The following is a 19883-nucleotide window of genomic DNA, read 5'->3' on the forward strand; positions in this document are numbered from 1 at the left end:
GCCCCCACTAATAATGTGTTGCAAAACGATGTGAGAATAATGGCACAAGGAATTGAGGAGCAGTTTGCCTTGGAGATAAAAGGCCTAATATTCTCCGGGATTTTCAGGTAGTAGTGGCAGTTCTTTCAGATGTAATTAGTCTGAGTCACGGCATCAAGACATGAATTGAGAAAGACCCCTAGAGTCTTAACTTTTCAAACTACTGGGATTGAACAGTCCTGAACACAGAAACACAAGTACTCCTTCCCTAGTTTTGCTCTAGCCAGAGAGCTGTTTTTGCTCCGTTTAGACAGAGCCAATTTTCCGTCATTCAGCCCGAGAGCATCCAAGGATATTCAGATTAAAGGAAATATCAATACTGCCCATTGCACAATACAGTTCAGAGGACCACTTACACTTCTATCTCTGCATCGTGAACCAAAATGCCCAGATCCAGAAAGGGACGCAGTGTTAGATGACCACATGGAACTAATTCAAGATTATAGGCGTGTGACATGATCCCCACTGATTTCCACAAGCAGTTGAGCATTAGTGTAAAAGATCCCTTGGGTCTCTAGGATTACATGGACAAAATGCACGCCACCTGTGGAAGGCCACAGAGAATGGGAGCTGGTTTGATGAGGCATTTTGTCAACATATTGAAGACTATATGGGAGAGATTATTTAATCCAACTTGTGGATTGGGGCACAATTCCTAGATCAGATAGTGTGAACCAGACAATCATGATCAAGCAGGTCAAAATCCGCAGATAAGTAGACGAGGACCAAGAGCCCGGTTTTCTAATGGTCCACCTTCTCAAGCATGTTAGTCTGTAGATAAAGTAAGGCAGTCTCTGTGCTATGATCAGCTCTGAAACCAGATAGTTTACTGTGTAAAATTGATGATTCCAGATGGTCCTGCAGTTGGCTAGTGGCTACTTTGTCTAAAACCTTAAACAGGAAATTCAAATTTTTGATTGGCCTCCGATTTTCACGTCTTTGGAATTCAAACCCGCCTTCTTCACCTGAGGGGTGATGGTAGCTACTTTAAACTTCAGGAAGTGAGCTAAGGCCAAAAGGAGAATTAACAAGTCTGGTTGAGCAATGGAGTGAATACATTTTTACTGTCCAATACTAGTTTCGCTGGGATGTTCGACAGGAAGTGGGGTGCACTGAAGTCAAGATTGTCCATCTTGACGTTCGAAATATGTTAAATGAGAATTTAGTTGTCCTTTATATTCTAGTGTCAGCTGTGGCAAAGTTTGGGTCCCTGAGCTGATTCCCAGCGCGTTTTATATTTTGTTGTGGCCACTACTCTGTTGGGAAAGGCCTGCTGGACCTCCTGGCTGTGGGGCAGATGGGGTGGGCTAAAGCTTTGGACTTTAAAGAAGTTTCAGGATCACAAAAAACATTAGTCATTTTTGGCAACAGATATTAATTACTTCACTGAAGAATCTTTTTGGTGGTCATAATTTTTCTATCATAATCCAGCTCAAGTGATTTCCATTTTGCCTTATATGCCTTATTCAGGCCTTGTTAGGGAGATTTATCATTTGTATGCTTCATTCCCTCTCATAGTGAGACCAAGCACTTTTTGCTGGACTTCTGGACCTTTTTGTTTAAATCCTGAATGCGTGGAGCCTTTTTCCACTCATTCATTTTTGTGGGTTCTGTCTTTTGGAACTCTATTCTTTGTATTCTACCTACTATGGAGTCCGTCTGCTCCATAGCTCTTAAAGGCATGTGTTTTTACTACTGCAGCACAGAGCTCCTTATGGGTAGTGTTGCTGGAGACCCTTAAGGTCCACCTATAAGATTATTCTTCTGTATCAAGTAGGTTACTTACCAACTGGTAACGTTTTTTCGACTGGATATTTCTCCAACATATTGCATATCTTTGACACGCAACGTCCACAGCTGTGCCGCTTCGGAAATTTTTCGGCTGACTGTCCTGCGTTGATGGCGTCAGGTCGATGTTCCCCGAAGGCCTCCGATGTTATAAGTAGGACGCACGGAGCCCGTAGCCTCCGTTCATATTTTTTCCCTCCACAACGTGTGCCATAACCACATACCAAGCCTCCATGACTGCACAGCCTTGTGGGAACGCAAGCTGCAATAGCATAGGAAATTCTTCAGAGGGGCAGGCTGGGAGGGCGATGTCAAATACTTTGGAGGAACATCGAGTCGAAAGAATGTTACCAGTTGGTAAGTAACTTGTTCTTCAAATGGCTTGTCCCCTCCAACGTATTCCACATCTTTGACAGACTCCCAAAGCAGTATCAGTGAATGGAGGGAGAAGAATTGGGATATACCCAATCAGATAGCAGAATAGAGTGCTACTTTACCAAAGGCCATATCATGACCATGGAAAGTATCCAGGGAGTAATACTCGACAAAGGTGTGGATGGAAGACCACGTTGCAGGATCACAAATGTTTTTAACAGGAACTCCCTGTTGTAGGGCTGTGGATGTATCCACGCCCCTGGTGGCTTGAGCCCGCAAACACTCAGGAGGGTCCTTGCCAGCCAATCGGTAACATTCAGCAATGTTGAGGATAATCCACCTGGACAAGGTCTGTTTGGTAACAGCCTGGCCCAATCGGTGTCCAGTGTATCCCACAAAAAGATGGTCGTCCACTCTGACCCTGGACATCCTACAAATATAAAAGCTCAAAGCTCTCCTGGGGTCCAACCTATGGAGTCTCTCCTCTTCCTTACCAGGATGAGGAGGAGTACCACCTTCTGGCTCAAATGAAACTCAGACACTACCTTAGGTAGGTAGGAAGGACATACCTTTAGAAAAACCCTATCACTGTGGAACACAGTAAAGGGTGGCTTAGACGAAAGTGCCTGCATTTAGCTCACTCTGCAAGCAGATTTAACTGCTCAAGAAAACTGTCTTTAAGGGTCAACCATCTCAAAGGACAAGAGTGCAAAGGTTCAAACAGAGCACCCATCAACAATTTCAAGACTATATTCAGATCCCAAACCGGCACCTGAAAGGGGGATTTTGGGGGGGCGGGGAGAAATACATTTGTGAGCCCTTTTAGAAACCGGGCAAGCAAAGGAATCTGAAAATAAGAACATTCTTCAGAAGAGCACTTGAAAATAGACAGCGCTGCCAGGTAATCTTTAAACGGTATCCACTTGAAGACCATTGTGAGACAAAGAAAGCAAGAATGAAAACCATCGGAATGGAACACTGAAAAGGATAGACATTGTTATCTGCAACAGTGGCAAATCTTACAGCAACGGTACAGCGATTTAGTTGCCGGACGCCTGGCTGAAAGCAACACCTTCATCACGTCATCCAGGAGGTCCCAATCCTTATATCTCAACCTTTCAGAAACCATGGGTGAAGGTTGAGACACTTGACTTCCGGATGGAGAACCCCGACCTCCCTCGCGATAAGCAGCAGATCCTACCTGTGGGAAAGACAGCGTGGAGGACAGATGGACATTTCTAGATGGACATTTCTAGAAGGTCCAGGTACCACGCTCTCCTGGCCCAATCCGGAGCAATTAGGATCATGTGGATCCAAACCTCTGCAACCTCCTTAGAACCTGAGGAATGACGGACACTGGATGAACCGCGCACAGTAGTGGGAATGACCAATCCATGACTAACGCATCCCCTTGTCTGAACAGGACCTCGACGGTTCGAATGCTTATCGCGGCGACCGCCCAGGCCCGAAGGCGCACGAACATCGGACTGAGACTGTTCCCCGACAGCTTCAACCAGAGGTGCAGACAGGGCAGTGCCCTGAGATTGAAAAATCTCCAATATTTTCTCCCTGAATGCCTCCCACTCCAGAGTAGAGGATTTAGTGGGTCAAGCCAATTTCTTTGCAGAGCCATCATCTGACGGGGAAGGCGACTAGTGACTACGCTTCAGAGAGTGCCTCGGCCAGGAGAACGAGTGGCGAGAACCACTCCAGGACTGAGATCCCCTGGACTGCTTCCGACGGGGAGAGTCACCCCTTGAGTCGTCAGTGGAAAGACCAGTAGACCTCTTGGATTTACAGGGTTTGGATACCCGACCAACCTGCAACTTCCCCTTACGCAAGGCCTTGGCAGTCAACAACTTGACACCCAGACACGACATGCCGATACGGTGCGGGTCCGTGATGGACATCTTGGACTTACAGTCCCTGTACTTTTTAAAGCCCGACCACAGGGTCAGAGGGGTAGAAGATATTATCAAAGCAGAACAGAGGCCTTCGAGGGACATCAACCAAGCGCAGGAGACCCTCTGCCGACAAATTTCCAAAGCAGCACAGCTGTGGACGTTACGTGTCAAAGATGTGGCATACGTTGGAGGACACAATCCATTCAAAAATACAGTTCCTAAGGATAGGCAGATACTTGGTATCTCTCCCAAAACTATAGTTTGAGAGATACACCAGTGGAGTGGCAAAGGGATATCTAGTATGCCCTTCTCTCTACTCCTGTGACTTTTTAGTCACATAGACAATCTTCAAGTAATGGCTGGTGGCAGTGGATGTGTTCTACAACTATTGTGTAATTTGTATACCACAACTATGTCCATAGCCTCGGGGTAGTGCACAATAGGGGCACCCAAGTACCAACTTGGGGCTTCCCTTCTTTTTTCGCCATTACTAGTGTGGTTGTCCTTCGTTAACCCTTCAACCATTCTGGGAGGGGGAGGTTAGTGTGGATGTATTTTGCCTTTGGAGGGAAACCTTGAGTAGCCCTGCCTAGCATCCCAGTGTCTGGGCAGGCAGGAAGTGGGGGAGGAGTTTTTCAGCCTCATGTCCTTTGTCTGGCAGAGTGCCTGAATAGGACCAGCTCCCACAGGGGGTCTGGCTGTCTTGATTGGACAGTCAAACACACCTTTCTGTAAAATGCAGAGAGTGCGCTATCTGCATAAAAGGTGAGGTTTCTGCAGTTAAAAGCAAGTCTACCACTGGAAACTGAAGTAACCGAAGAAGGCGACTATCAGCGAAGCCTGCAGACCCTTTGCAACACTATGAATCGACCGCTGATGTCCTGACCCAGTTTTCTTTGTGCCCGAGTAGCTCCGAAGAAGGCGCCTCCTTCCCTTTGGTGGAAACAACCAGTCCCAAGACAAACTTTGAATTGAGCCATCTGCCGAAGTCCTAGGAGCTTCCAGAACTGCAGAACCCCAATACCAAGAGACCTGCTGCCCTTTGAGTGCTGTGTTGTGGAAAGGCCAAATCTGTCCAAATCGTTCCTGAACCTGTAAGGACGCTTCAGAGACCTGATCCAACTCTCCCAGACCCCTTCACCAGAGTGCAGTACTGCAGGAAGCGAAGACGATTGACTGTACGATCCATGTCCTTTGTTGGTCCTGCAGAAAAGGTGCCAAAACGGCAGAGTGAACCAAGAATTTGCTGAAAGTCGTGCCACAAGTCCTCCCTCGAGACTGCTGCTGAGACATCCCGTCCATTGTCCTGCCTTCAGTCATCAGATTAAGGAATCCAGCGGTCTGGCCCAGAGCGGCAACATTGCAGAGCATCCTGTACAAACATCTTCTAACCTAAGGTACTGAGGGGAAAATGTTGCTTAAATGATTCCAAGAAGTCGCTCTACAGCATTGGAGTGCACCCATGGGTCACCCTCTCTTACCTCTGACCAATGTCACTGCTTGTGTCCCTTCATCAAGTCCTTTTACAGGTCTCCTTTGTTCGTGGTTAACAGAGACTGGAAGAAATCCATTGGAACTCTTCGAATACTGCTGCTTGTCAAGACTTTGAGCCCTCTCTGAACTGCCTCTAGCTAGGGTTGTGTTTTTGGACAAAAGACTTGCAGTGCGGAAAAACCCTCTAGAACCTTGAACCAAGCTAATGTTACACCAACCATTTTCCTCCCTTAAAATTAACTTTACTATAGGTGTTTGCAGAGTAATTGCATTACCGTAGAAACTGTTAGAAACTGCAGGTAACTTTACTATAGGTGTTTGCAGAGTAATTGCATTACCGTAGGAACTGTTAGAAACTGCAGGTGCGCGTAGTAATCGATAATACTATAATGTTGTCTTTTCCCTGTCTAACATTGCCACAAATGTAACCGCAAACAAAAGTGAAAGTGACCTTTGAAGAGTATGATCAAAGTAATTCTGGTATTTATATATAATATATAATTGTATATACATTACAAGTGTAAGAGTTTTTGATGTGCATGTCTAGCTAAGGTTCTGTGTACATACCTACAGCTCACATCTTCCTCTTAAGATAAGCCAGACTGCGTGTTAGGGAGAATCTTTGTTTCTGTGCCAATTCCCTTCAAGCTTAGAGACCCCCAGCCCTTTTGCTGGACTCCAGGCTTTTAAATTTTTACCCCCGTGTGGGACCTTTTTCTCACTCATGTATTTTTATCTGATTTGGACTCAGTTTCTTTTCGTTTTGGGGTCTGACAAACTCTATATGCATCACGTTTTGTATTGTGATGCACAGCACCCTCAGTGCAGTGTCACAGAGAAGTCCTTTGGATTTATTTTAAGGTTGAACTACCTTCTCTTGGATAAACTACTGTTTCCAAGAGTAGTAAAGTGAAATTGAATTTACTTACCTTTTTCCCTTTGTCGACCCAAGACAGACCATCTTACGTGTAGTGCTGAGGGGTGGGGTGTAGGGGTTATTTGGTATCCCCGTGGTCTACTTTCTCATTTTTATGTTACCCTCACTACAATTAATGGCTGGTGGCAGTGGTTTAATTTTCCTACCATTGTGTGTTTTTACAACAGGCTGAATCCTCGGCTGCAGTATTGCACCTATGGGTGCTCATATTGTCAAAATGGCCTGGTCGTCTTTTTTCGCCATTTGTTGCTTCTGAGGTTCTTGAGTTTTACTCTGCGCGCCAAACAAGGTTTGGTCCTTTTATTTGTTTTGTCTTTGGCGGGATTCAAGAGTGAAGCCCACATCTGGCTCCAGTGTGTCTGGCCGGGCAGGAAGCGAGGAAGGTTCCCGAAACTCCCTGTGCTTAGTTTCCTTGGTTACAGGCATGCACCCAAAGGTGATTGCTTGGCTGGCTGTCCTTAGTTGACAGCCACCCTGCTGTGTGTGTGACAGCTAGACTGCCAATGAATGGGAGAAACCTGCATATATAGGTAAGGTCTTTTGCAAGGAAGGCAGAGTCGACCACTGGATGAAGGAAGCGAAGAAGAAACTGGAATAGAAGCTTGCTGCACCATCCTGGACCGTTGGTTTGCCCGGTGAAGGGCTGTTGCAGTGCTGAAGCTCCAATTTACGTATCGACTTGAGTAGCCCGTAACGGATGACTTATTCCCTTGGGTTGGTGGGATAAACTGACCAAGCCGAACTTGACTACAACCCCACTCCCCGATGGCTGTACATCTTTGCTGCTGCTGGAACGGAGTACCAGGGGACAGGAACACCAGAAATGAGTACCTCGTCTTTAAGCCGTCCTGAGCTCCCGGAAGATCCCGAGGACCCTCCCGAAGCAGGGAGACCAATGCCTGAGCCACCTAAAGAGTGCTGGACCTCAGAAGCAAGGGGAGCCCAAGAACCACAGTGGTGCTATTTGCCGGTAGTTGAAACCGCAAAGTGGCGCTGATCTGAAGTAAGCCCATTGCTGCTGCCAACCTTCAAACCACAGTGCAGGAGTTCCCAGACGTTCTCCCTCTTGTCCCCACGACTGAGGCCCAGGAACACAGGATCTGCAACACTGCAACAAGAACAAAAGCCAGCTGGATCCTTTTTCTTCAGCACTAAGGTATTGTCTAACTAGGGATACTTACCTCTTGTATGTAACTTGCTTGCTCTCACTCAACTTGCATTTTCTGCCCTTTGCAGAGCTGCTTGCATCTTTGCTTTTCACAAGCCTCCCAGCTTGTGGCCCAACAGCGATTCTTTTCCACAAACTCTCTATATAACATTGTGCAAGACATTTGTGCTATGGTCAATAAGTGCCTCAGCTTCCCTAGACTTTGCACAATTGACATTGGCTGTCCTTGCTCCCTGGAGATTCTTACCCTCTGTGGTTATCTGTCCCTCAAAAAGTCATACATAAGGTACTTGTACAGCAGGTAATGGGTTAACTTCTACTTCATTGGGGGATTGTAAAGTACTTACCTGTTCAGATAACTTGTTAACCTTCGTTTCCTTCCCTAACATTTTCTTTTTTCCATAACCCAATTGCTTTCTTAGGTGTAGGCCTCTCCCCCCTATACATGACTCACATTTAGCTGTGTTTATTATTACAGTCAATTGTTCAACTGTATCTCAAATCTAGTCGTGTCTGGCACTGCACCCAATTGCTCTGTTAGGCGTAGGTTTCCCCCTCCACACTATACAGGACTCACAAATATTGCGCCTCGATGTCCCTGGGCTGCAAGTGCGCGATACAAATAAATAAAGTTGTGCTTAGTGTTTGTCAATTGTTCAACTGCGTGCCACTATTGATCATCTACGCCGTGGAAACGAAGGCCCTACATCCTGCCTATGCCCCAAGATCTATTGTTACTTACCTTAATTGAGTCCCAATCTACCCGACAGCCGAACGCCCATCACCAAAACCCCCCAGACAATTACACCCATAGAAAGCACGCCTGACCCATTGACAGGAAGGATAGACCGAGCCCGAGAGCATCCAAGGATATTCAGATTAAAGGAAACATCAATACTGCTCATTGCACAATACAGTTCAGAGGACCACTTACACTTCTATCTCTGCATCGTGAACCAAAATGCCCAGATCCAGAAAGGGACGCAGAGGAAGAGCAAGATCGTGCAATTATGGACATGCACACAAAGCCAACAGCATCCAGTAGATGCCTCAAATACAGGAAACACCCCACTTATCACCAAAACAATCCATGTAAGAGAAAAATCCCTATATCTTACACCATATCTCGCGACGACCAGAGTTTCGATACCTCAACACCGAAATCCCAAGACAAAGCAAGACTCACCTGAAACACCCAGAAAAAATACGGGAGCACCCAAGAAGAGAGTGGGATGACTCCAAGCCCCTTACATGTTAATGTTATGTTGATGCTAAAGGATATTTGTATTGCACACTATTCACCACTGCAGTGGAGCCCTGGCGCTCTGGCGGCTCTGAAAAAAGGAAGGGGGGTGAGTTAGTGGGAATAAGCTGGAAAAGTAAAATAGAAGTGATGTGCTGTTGGCAGCCTCAGCCCGGTGGGTTGGTTGACTGGGCTTGGGGTGTTTACAGTCAGTAGTCAAGAAAAGAGGGGCACCATCGATAGCCACAACATACTAGACAAGGCACCATGATAACCACCAACCCAACCATTAACCTAACAGACCCATCGCTGATCTTCAACCGACCGTCAAGCACCACGATTAAACAGCCATGCTATCAACCTAGTGGCCCGATTCAATGTTCTTCATCCAATCATCAATACAGAAATACTATGACTGAACTACAAACCAAAACAAGGAACAACCAAAAAACAACCACACCAAGAAAATGCATTGTAATTTAATAAATGCAAGGTCAATATCCAAACATTCAACTGAAATATACGACCTATCTGACGGAGGTATCGACATCCAATTTGTAACTGAAACATTGCCAGATGACAACTAAAAGATCACCCTCAACAACTGCCTGCATGGAAACTACAAATGCATCATAGCAAACAGGAACACTAAAAGAGAGGGGGTGGGACAAACATCCACAAGCAACACCTGGCTATCAAACTGGAAGATCAATTAAACATCGATAAATGCGAATCCTTAATACTGCACCCATCAATAAACCCCAAAATAAACCTGAAATTCATACTGATATACAGACCGCAAACCTACGATGCAACCTTTGTAGACACCTTCGCGGAAGAAATAACCATTCTAGCGATCAAGCACAACCATCTCACCATCCTCAGATTTCAACATCTGGTTCGATGAAGAAACCTCAACCCCACAAAAATCTTTAACCGCCCAACTAGCAGCAATGAATCTACAACTCCTAGTCAAAGGAGCAACACACAGCAGGGCATACACTTGATACAATCTTCTCCAATAAAGCTTTTATTATGCAGTACCCACAATACAAATACTCTGGCGCGACCACCTCATCATCCCATTCACAATCACTATGGCCGCCCCAATGAAAAAGCAACGAGACAAACCACCAATCACCATGAAAAGAAACTGGAGAACCATCAAAAATTACAACCCATTTGAACTCCTGGAACTCAGCAAACCACAAGCAACAATTATGGAAGAAGCTGACCTGGGCAAAAAAAGTAACCTTACGCCACTCCTGGATCGTAACAACCCTAGACGATATCCCCAGAGAAAAACATTTACTCCCTCACGTAAAAGAACAATGGCAAAATGGTTAACCCCACTACTTCGCGCCATGAAAAGGGAAAAGAGAAAACTAGAATCAGAATGGAGGATCAACACTGCGAATCAACTGAAATTTCTGCAAAAGATCAGCTCATACAAAAGGGAAATACAAAAAGCAAAGAGGAAACACCAAGATAAGCGAATCTTCAAATAACCAAACACCCAAAAAGAACTCTTCAAAATCATAAATGAAATACAAAACCCACCGGGGATGCAACACACCAATTCCATCTATGCAATGGCCTAGGAGACCACTTCAAAAACAAAATCATTAACATCCAACAAAACATGCAAAGCAGACCATGCGATCACACTACAGTCTCCACCTCAGGAGGAACACCCGAAAAAACTACGAAGCTTCCCTGAAATATCAGTGGAGACTTTCGTCAAACTGGTAAGTCAAAGCAACAAATCAGACTCTCCCGAAGATCCCTGCCCCCCGGACATATACAATTCAATTCTCAAACAAGGAACTCCAATGGAATAACATTGGAACTTCACCCTTTCGATCTCAACTGGCAAAGTACCACACTCCTTCAAATCAGCATACATCAGGCCGCTACTCAAAGATACAACAGGAAACTTAGAGGACCTTTGCAACTATAGACCCATTTCCAACATCCCTTACGTAGCCAAACTGCTAGAAACGTACATATACAAAACAGAAGAGCACTGCCTACTAGACCAAGCACAAGTTGGCTTCAGACCAATGAGAGGAACGGAATAAGCTCTCCTCTCAATATGGGACGACCTAAACGCTGACAACAGCACTGGCCCGATACTTCTAGACCTATCCGCAGCATTCGACAGTCAACCACAACATCCTCATAACGAGACTAGAAGGACTGGAAATAACTGACACCGCCCTACTATGGATCAAATCCTTCCTAACAGACAAAACAGAAACCCTATGGATGAAACCTTTCAAGTCCAACCCAAGGGACTACACATGCAGAGTACCACAAGGATCATCATTCTAGCCACTTTTATTCAACATCTACCTATCCCTATTAATCAAAAGACACAGCCTCACCTGCAACAACTACGCCGATGAGACAAATTATCTTCGAAATACAAGGCACCCAAGAGGATAACACCACTAGAGAACTGCCTTCGAGATGTATACAATTGGATGTACTCGAACCACCTCAAAATTAACCTGGGAAAAACGGAGATCATGATCGTCACATAAAACGGAGGAGACAACTACATCCCTTGGCCAAAAGAACTTGGTACGACCCCAGTCCCATCATCGATTGTAAAAAACCTGGGGGTCTTGATGGACAACAATCTCACTCTAGAGCCACAAGTAAACACCCTACTTAAGAAATGCTTCTCTCCTGCAAGCAGCAAAAAGGTTCCTGCCATTTCGGTCATTCGCCAACAAAACACTTGCCATCGTCACTCATGTCATGTCTAGAGTAGACTATGCCAGTAGCCTATACCTGAGCGACTTCTAAAAAAAAGTACGAGTACAAAATACAGCAGCCAGACTCCTCCTTAAACTTCCCCGAAGAGAAGACATCACACCTGCACCAAAAATACTATATTGGCTACCAATATAACTAATAAAATTCAAAGCAATGTGTATCACGCACAGAGCAACACACAACAAAGGCGCAGAATTCTTGAGAGATAAATTAAGCCTACATCAGCAAACAAGAAAACTGACCAAGCAACGACACCCGCCTAGAACCGAAACCCTAAAACAGAAGAAAACTGAGGATCCTCTTTCTCTCACCAGGCAAAACCTGGAATGACTTACCAAAGGATATACGGAACACAAGAAGCCACCTAGCTCAAATCCTGGCTCTTCAATGCCGAACTAGAAGACCACCCACAAGAACGAACACACACCGCTAAACATTGATGAATGAAGATGCCGATCCAGGTTCCAAAAATTAAATCTAATACAGATTCTAAGGATCGCACTCTACGACATACCATACGACAGAAGAACAAGTTACTTCTTACCTTGTAACGTTCTTTCGATGGGATGTTCCTCCGACGGATTCCTTATCTTAGATATCTCCTTCCAGCTCTGCTGGCCTCGGAAAATATTTCTCTAGAGGGCGCCGTGCGCGTCGACGTCCGCCGAGTCGATGTCCCTCGACAGCCGCCGTATCGACGTCATCCTGCCTATAAAGGCAGCGCGCAGCGTCCGTTGCTCAGTTCCGTTTTGTAGCCCACAGTATTTCTGTCTGGACTAGACTAATCACCCTGAAGGAGCGTAAGCTGCAACAACAAGGGAAGTAGAACTGCGGGGATGGATGGGAGGGTCGATAAGGAATACGTCGGAGGAACATCCCATTGAAAGAACGTTACAAGGTAAGAAGTAACTAGTTCTTCGAAGGGATTGTGTCCACCGACGTATTCCTTATCTTAGATAGGCTCCCATAGCAGTATTCAATTATTGGAGGTGGGAGTACTGACTTCATGCTGCCTTCTATTGATGAATAGAGTGCAATAACGCCCTTCCAAACCTAGTCTCTTGACTGGAGGAGGAATCCAAGTTATAAAATCGTGTAAAGGTATGGACGAACGACCATGTGGCGGCCGCACAAATGTATTTAACTGGCACTCCTCTTTTGAGGGCCGAGGAAGCTGCAATGCCTCTGGTCGAATGAGCCCTAAGGTTGTAGGGGGCTCTTTTCCTGCCAGTTTATAACATTCCAAAATGGCTAGAATGATCCATCTGGAAATGGTCTGCTTAGTTATTGGTAACCCTAGCTTGTAACATGTGTAGCCTACAAACAGCTGGTCTGTTTGTCTTATCCTGGCCAGTCTACTGATGTAAAAACTTAAAGCCCTAGGGTCCAGCCTGTGTAACCTCTCTTCCTCTTTCCCCGGATGAGGAGGAGGATAGAAAGATGGCAGGGTAATCTTCTGAGTGATATGGAATTTAGAAACCACCTTTGGGAGGAAATTAGGCTTCACTTGCAAAGACAGCTTTGTCTTTGTGAAAGATTGTATGAGGGGGTTTACAAGAAAGCTTGTAACTCGCTCACCCTTCTAGCAGATGTAAGTGCTATTAATAAAACAGTTTTAAGGATAAGAAATCTTAACGAACAAGAATGGAGTGGTTCGAAAGGTGTGCCCATCAGGAAAGTTAGGACCAAGTTTAAATCCCATAGGGGAACCTGGAATGGTCTTGGGGGATAAACGTTGGTTAACCCCTTTAGAAACTGTATAACCAAGGGTAATTTGAAATAGGATGGTTCTTCCGCAGTGCGCTTAAAGATGGATAGCGCTGCGAGATAGCCCTTAATGGTGCCAACTTGAAGGCCTGAATTCACCAAATAGAGTACGAAGGACAAAACCATTGGTGTACCGCACGAAAAGGGGTCGATATCCTTTTCTCTACACCAGCTGCAAAATCTGTTCCAACGGCAGCGGTATAGACTTTATTGCTGGCCTCCTTGCCGAAAGCAACACCTCCATAACATCATCAGGGAGGTCCCAATCCTTGTACCTCAGCCTTTCAGAAGCCAAGCGTGAAGGTTGAGGGTTTTGATGTCTGGATGGAGAACCTGACCTCCCTTCTGTGAGAGTAGGTTCTGAGTGGAAGTCGAATTGGAGGGAAGATGGACAAGTCTAGAAGGTCCGGGGTACCACGTTCTCCTGGCCCAATCCGGGGCAATTAGGATCATGGTCTTCCGGAATCTTCTCAACCTCCTGATCATTTGAGGAATGACAGGGACAGGTGGGAACGTGTACAGAAGCGGAAACTCCCAGTCCACTATGAACGCGTCTCCCAGAGCTCCTCTCGGGGGAAATTCCCATGAGCAGAACAGATCGCACTTCCTGTTGACACTGGGGGCGAACAGATCCACCTGAGGGGTTCCCCAAAAGCCGAAGATCTCTTGAAGGACTTCCTGAGCTAGTTCCCACTCGTGGGAGTCTGTGCTCTGCCTGCTCAGAGCGTCCGCTGTCAAGTTCTCTCCGGCTAGGTGAACTGCCGATAGAGAGATTCCTTCTTGGATTGCCCAAAACCAGAGCTGCATCGCCTCTCTGCACAGGGGTAGTGATCCTACGCCTCCTCTTTTGTTGAGGTAATGCATGGCCACTGTGTTGTCCGTCATTATCAGGACATTCTTCCCTTGCACGGCTGGCAGGAACGCCTTCAGCGCAAGTCTGATGGCCCTCAGCTCTAACAGGTTGATATGTAGTCTGGACTCCGATGGAGACCAACGACCGCTGATGGTCAAGTCGTTGGCGTGGGCTCCCCACCCAGTGAGTGAGGCATCCGTGACTACTGTTATCTCCGGCCAGGGTTGCCAAGACTGTTCTTTCAGAATGTTCTCCTGACAGGCCCACCACTGAAGGTCTCGAGCCACCCTATCGGGAACCTGAAGAAGATCTGTCATTCTTCCTGAGAATTGTGACCACTGAGTCCTCAGTGCCCACTGGAGGGATCTCATTCTCAGGCGAGCCTCTGGCACTAGGAAAATGCAGGATGCCATGAGGCCTAGCAACCTCAAAAAGTCGAAGGCTGGGAGACATTGGGCATTTTGGAACTTGGTAACCATCTGTAGAATATCTTGAGCCCTCACCTCTGGTGGCGAGGCTTTTCCCAGGGAAGTGTCCAGGATCGCTCCGATGAACTGGAGTGTCTGCGATGGTATCATTTGTGACTTCTTTAAATTGAGGGAGAAGCCCAGTCTGTGAAGGGAGTGGCAAACGTGATTTAGCTGGATCTGAGCTTGTTCCGAAGATACAGCCCTGATCAACCAATCGTCCAGGTAGGGGTAGACGTTAATCCTTTCCCTCCTTACACTTGCCGCCACTACCGACATTAACTTGAAGACCCTCGGGGCGGCGGTCAGCCCAAATGGCAGCTCTCGAAATTGATAATGTGTTGCCAATTGCGAACCTCAGGTATTTCCTGTGTTTGAGATGGATAGGCACATGGAAATAAGCGTCCTGAAGGTCCAGAGATACCAACCAGTCCTGGAACTGAAGGGCCTGATGGATCTGAGAAAGCGTTACCATTTTGAATTGGTCTTTCCTGAGGAATTTGTTCAATTCTCGCAAGTCCAAGATGGGTCTCAGTCCTCCGTCTTTCTTTGGAATGAGAAAGTAAGGGGAGTACCAGCCCTTGTTCTTCTCCGCTACAGGTACCGGTTCTATGGCACCTCTCTCTAGCAGGTCCAGAATTTCCTGCAAGAGGAGCGGATCTGGAGCTTTCTGAGAGCTGATCCCCGGTGGATGACTGAGGTATGCGTAGGAGAGGCAGGCAGTAACCTTGGGCAACTGTTTCCAATGTCCAAGCATCTGACGTGATAGCCTGCCATTCCGCCAGATGTTGAGTTAACCTGCCTCCTACAGGTGTCCTGTGAGGGAAGTCCTCAGAATGGTTTTGGGGCGGCTGATGCAGATGCCGATGGTAAAGAGGCACCTGCTGTTGCTGCGGCTTTTGAATATCTACCCCGTGCACCTCGGGTAGTTCTTCTTTGTCCCCTTTGAGCCAGTCGTCCTCTACCTCTTCCGAATGCGGAGTAGAAGCGAAAGGACTTGCCCCTCGCAGAGGTTCCTGTGGGACGAAAAGGTGTCTGACGGATTGCAGCGCCTAGGGATTTTGCTGCTGCTTTTGATGTTTGCAGTTTTTCTAAACTGTCATCCGCCTTTTTCCCAAACAAAGAAGAGCCATCGAATGGCATGTTCAAGAGCCTGGCTTGCACATCTGGGGCAAAACCAGACTCTCAACCAAGCGAATCTCCTGGTTGTTGTACTTGCCGCCATTGCTCTGCTGATACGGTCAGCCGAATCAATGCCCGTCTGGAGGGATTCGCACATAGCGTCTTTACCGTCCTGTATGACATTTAGGAACGCCTCCCTTTCTTCTCCCTCCGGGATGCAGTCAGCCGCTGTAGAAGCACACTCCCAAAGTGTATGGCTGAATCTAGCAAGGGTGCAAGTAGCATTAACAGATTTTAATGCCATGCTACATGCCGAAAAAGCTTTCTTTGCCATAGCATCATATTTCTTATCGTCCCTGTCCTGTGGGACGGTAGGGTAAGCAGTCTTGACGTCAGTAGAAGATGCTGCCTGTACCACCAGACTTTCTGGGGATGGGTGTTTTGACAAAAACTCCGGGTATTTTGTAGACAGTTTTTTTATTTACTGCCGGGACGACATCTGGGGTTTCCCAGTTCGTCATAATCTTCCTCTGAAGAGCTTTATGAAAGGGCACTACAGGATCCTCCTGTGGACCTTTGTCAAGAATATCCGTGAGGTCATCTTGTTGGAAAGATTGTGAAGGTGCAGACCATCCCATGAACTCTGTGATCCTGGCCATTAAGGCTCTATAGGGGGTTTCAGCATGCTCCCCCGGGTCTGGCCTAGCAAACTCCACCTCAGGGGAAGTGTCTAACCCACTTGCCTCATGTAAGGAATCATGAAGATCCTTTAACCTGCGTTCTTCTGAGGATAACTCCTCTCTAACTTGGGTTGCAGGTCCCTGCAACTCAAATGTGTCTTCCTGTTCAGATAGCTCACCCTCTTCCATAATTGAGGACATAGTTCTCAATTGTTCTGAACTCACAAAGGGTGAAAAACCCATCTCCAAGGCAGAGGGTGCCAAACTTGTCATAATCGGCCTCGAAAACGTCGATGTCGTCGACGCCGAAGGCTTCGGGCGTGGCATCGAAAACAAAGGCGGAGGCCTCGAGGACCTCGATAGAATTGGGATTCTGCTCGAGGAAGTCGACAATCTCGACGCCATCGTCATCGAGGACCTGGGGATAGCCACTGGATGTGCCGTAACCATGACTTTCCTTGGCGTCGACGCAAGTGTCGAAGATGGCGTAGAGTCAACAGACCCGTGTGTCGAAGGTCTCTTCGACAACGGCGTCGAAGACACCGACTTCGGCGTCGACGGAACCTTCGTCGATGGAACCTTCGAAGGTTTTGAGGTCATAGCTTTACTCGAGAGCTTCCTTCGCCGGGTACTGCGACTCGCAGCGTTTTTGACCTTAGGGTCTTTCGACCAGAGCATCGCTCTCGGCAGTCTTCGAGGGGGTCGAGGCCGCTTTCTCGAAGACGCTCATCCTATTTTTGCGGAATTCCTCCCATTCAGCCCGGGAACTATGTTTCGTGGGGCAAGGGATTCTCTTTGGAGAAACAGAGGAAGAGGATGACGGAGAAGGGGGATCTTCAACGTCTCCTCTTCGAGTGCTTCGATCTCTAGGACTGATGGGACCCACTCCGAGACCTGGAGCGCGAATGGTGACGAGGAGACGAATGTCTCGACTTCATCGAGGAAGAAGAAGCTTTTAAAGTCTTACCTTTCTCCAGCTTCCCCCTATGCTCCTTCAGGGCCTTAGCTGTCATGGACATACAGTCCTCGCACTCCGAACAATGGTTTTCAGCTCCCAAACACCACAGACAAACTGTGAGGGTCAGTCAGCGACATCTTTTTCCCACAATCTCGGCATTTTTTGAAGCCGGACCGAGGGGTCGTCGGTTCCGACGACAAAGCCATCGAGTACGGAACGAATATCTCGAGTTAAATAGGATAAATTGTGTACAAAACTGAGCAACGGTATTCCGAGGCACTGAGTAAGCGCAGAAAAACGGAACTGAGCAACGGACGCTGCGCGCAGCCTTTATAGGCAGGATGACGTCAACACGGCGGCTGTCGAGGGACATCGAATCGGCAGACGTCGACGCGCAGCGCCCTCCAGAGAAAATTTTTCCGAGGCCAGCAGAGCTGGAAGGAGATATCTAAGATAAGGAATACGTCGGAGGACACAATCCCTTCGAAGGAACAAGTTACTTACCTGTAACTGTTGTTCTCCAGCATGGGTCTGGCATGGATTCACATGCTCATGAATATTCCCCGTCAGGCTGGGAATCCTTGGTACAGAAAAAAAAACTCAGTATCAGTTTTGTTTCTGATCTGTCTTTCATAATAGTAACCAATCACTGGTCTCTGCGTCATACTGCCCAGAGCCAATGACTGCCCTCTTCCTAAGCCCCGCCTCCAGCAGCCAGCCTCAGATTTGGTAGCACGTAAAGTGGCAGTATGACCAAGTGAAGAGCCGCAGAGGGGTAGGCGGGAGGGTTCGTATGTGAATCCATGCCAGACCCATGCTGGAGAACAACAGTTACAGGTAAGTAACTTGTTCCTTCTCCAGCATGGGGTCTGACATGGATTGACATGCTCATGAATGACAATGCATTACTTACCGTAAAAGCATTTCTGATGGTTGTATCTGCTTAGATTCACATGCTGTGAATAGGTCCGACATCCAGTGGTCACTGCGGAGTATTGCATTTTGTTTTTCGTAGTCGAAAAGGGACGTCGACAAGGCGTGTCTGAAATACTATCCCTATAGTGACGTGCGTTGTACCCACAATCCCTCACGCGTCGAGGTCCCTCTGTTTGTATTTTTCTGCCCTGAGGGAGCCTTCTAGACGTGAGTGTGTACAGAAAAGAGATATAAAAGGAAGTCTATGTTCCTTCCATCCGAGCGGGGAGGAAGGGTGGGCGCATGTGAATCTAAGCAGATACAACCATCAGAAATGCTTTTACGGTAAGTAATGCATTGTCTTCTGATGTTTGTTAATCTGCTTAGAATCACATGCTGTGCATAGACTAGCGAGCAGTACCCGGAGTTGGCGGTGGGTTATGAGAAGGAACAGTAGAGAAAAGATGTCTTAATACTGCCTGTCCCACCTGGGAGTCAGATCTCGAGTGTGCATCTAGACAGTAGTGTTTTGTAAAGGTGTGCACAGAACTCCAGGTAGTCGCTTTGCAGATGGACTCAAGGGGCACATTTGCAATGATTGCTATGGACTCCCCCGTGCCTCGAGTAGAGTGTGCTCTTGGCTTAAAGGGCAGTTCTCTCTTAGCAAGAGTATAGAAGAGAGTGATGCATTGAACAATCCATCTAGAAATAGTGGACTTTGAAACTGCATCCCCTTCTCTTCCTGCTGCCACTGAGACGAAGAACTGATTAGTCTTCCTCAGTGGTCTGGTTCTTTCCATGTAGAACATGACCGCTCTGCGCACATCTAGTGTGTGCAGAGTTTTTTCTCCCAAGTTGGAAGGATTTTGAAAGAACGTTGGCAGTTCTATAGACTGGTTTACGTGGAATTTCGAGATGAATTTCGGAGCAAACCTTGGGTGCGTGCGTAGAACCACCTTATCTCTGAACTGTAACTAAGGGGTCTAGAACAGAAAGCCTGTAGTTCACTTACTCTCCTGATGGAGGTGATAGCTATTAGAAAAGCAGTCTTAAGAGTGAGGTGTTTAAGAGATGCTTTGTGCATGGGTTTCGAATGGTGAGCCCATGAGTCTGGTAAGTACCACGTTAAGGTCCCATCCGGGAGCTGGGTCAGCTATCGGGGGTGTATTGTCTATGAGGAACCGAAAAGTGCGGAGAGCGCATGAGTGTGGGGAGCGCACGAGTGTGGGGAGCGCACGAGTGTGGGGAGCGCACGAGTGTGGGGAGCGCACGAGTGTGGGGAGCGCACGAGTGTGGGGAGCGCACGAGTGTGGGGAGCGCACGAGTGTGGGGAGCGCACGAGTGTGGGGAGCGCACGAGTGTGGGGAGCGCACGAGTGTGGGGAGCGCA

At 47.2% G+C, this 19883-nt stretch overlaps 1 protein-coding gene across 11 annotated transcripts in view; it reads right to left on the reverse strand.

Moving 5' to 3' along the window:
- EIF4G1 (eukaryotic translation initiation factor 4 gamma 1) overlaps nucleotides 1-19883 on the reverse strand; it is a 1670216-nt gene that overhangs the window by 764275 nt on the left and 886058 nt on the right. The gene's annotated exons all lie outside the window — the stretch shown is intronic.

This window comes from Ambystoma mexicanum, chromosome 10, assembly GCF_040938575.1.
Source record: "Ambystoma mexicanum isolate Mex_15411 chromosome 10, UKY_AmexF1_1, whole genome shotgun sequence".
In the NCBI taxonomy this organism is placed as follows: Eukaryota; Metazoa; Chordata; class Amphibia; order Caudata; family Ambystomatidae; genus Ambystoma; species Ambystoma mexicanum.